Consider the following 1588-nt stretch of genomic DNA (forward strand, 5'->3'; position numbering starts at 1 on the left):
GGTGTTCTGCCCTGGTAGTTCAAGTTGACTTAGGATAACATAAGAACACTAGACAGTACCAAGAGGGGATAGTTGCAGAACTTCTTGTCTGAAATGTAAACCTCCCACCTATTTTGCAATTTAAATACATTTAAATTTTTGACATGAAAAACTTCTGTGTAGTGGTGATGGTAGGACAGCATAGTGAATGCAATTAATGTCACTGAGTGGTACACTTTGAAAATGGCTACTACCCCAAGTTTTGGGTTATATTTATTCCACTACACATTTTAAAAAATGAGATCTACAGGACAAAGTGGAATGTAAAATTTCAATCAATTTAATAAAACACGATGCTTTTGAAAAGCAAACAACAACCAAAACAACCAACCAACCAAACAAACAAAAACAAAAACAGAGGGATAGAATTGAAATAAATGATTAAAGGGTTGTTTTCCAAGGGAGCTACACATCAGTAAAGGACCACGAGTTCTCTCTTCATGCACATAGATAAATACTTGAAGAGGTTCTTCAGTATGATACTTTATGGGGAGAGCTAATGGATTACTTGCTACTGAGTGATTCCCTGGATGGAAATTAGCTAAAACGGTTTCCCCAAAAGGCCCTACAGTGGGCCTACTTTGCGCTGCACCCACATCCCTTGGGCTTTCCAACTTCAATCTGTTCTAATGGGTGTCCATTGCCTGTGTCTGTATTCTTTGGCCTCAATATCTTTTCATAAAGCCTCAGGCTCTGCTGCAGCCCCACTGCCCCGAGCTGTGGGTGCAGACTCTCTCCCCTGGGGCATATATCCAACTCTGTGCCCCGGAGTTTTCCTGTCAGTACCCCCATAAGGTAGGCTAATACTTTCCCCAGTGCGCTCTGAAACCACCTCCGTTCCTCCTTTGTCTAGTTTTGGGACTCAAGTGCTGCTCATGGACACGGGCACATAGTAGGTGCTGAGCACACGCTCGCTGAAAGAGTGGTTGGATAAATATCGAACCTTTTGTAGCAGGAGATGCCGCCACTGCTCCCGAGGCCACTCTCAGGGTGGACAGTGGGCTCGTGGAGCTGACGGCAGAGCCTTTGCTTCTGTTCCCCTGCTTGATGGAGACAGGGAGGTAGCTTGCTGTCTGTCCACACATTATGTATTCATTCAGTCCTTCTCTCAAGGAAGACTTAACGAGAACCTACTGTAACCCCAAAGGAGTCTTAGCGGCACCGTGGTGAGATGTTCAGCTGCTACCTAAGGGGTTGCAGGTTTCAATCCACCACCGAGATGTGCTTCCATAAAGATCCACAGCCTTGGAAATCCGATGGGGGCGGTTCTCCTCTGCCCTGCAGGGATACTACGACCCGGAGTCCACGCGATAGTGAAGGGTTCCGTTATGTGGTTTATTATGTCCTTGACACTTCCTTCTTCCGTCGATGTCAGGCAGGTCAGTACCGAGCGAGGTCACTTTGTTGCTCTTACCTTTGCGGTGAACATCTATTAGTCATTGCAATCTGGAGTGTATGAAGTACAGAGAACCCTCGTTTATCGCGGTTAATCGGTTCTAGACCCTACCGTGATAAATGAAATTCCGCGAAGTATGATTCCTTATTTGTA

This window comes from Echinops telfairi, unplaced genomic scaffold (assembly GCF_000313985.2).
Source record: "Echinops telfairi isolate 266 unplaced genomic scaffold, ASM31398v2 ScPeMD7_53;HRSCAF=182, whole genome shotgun sequence".
NCBI lineage: Eukaryota > Metazoa > Chordata > Mammalia > Afrosoricida > Tenrecidae > Echinops > Echinops telfairi.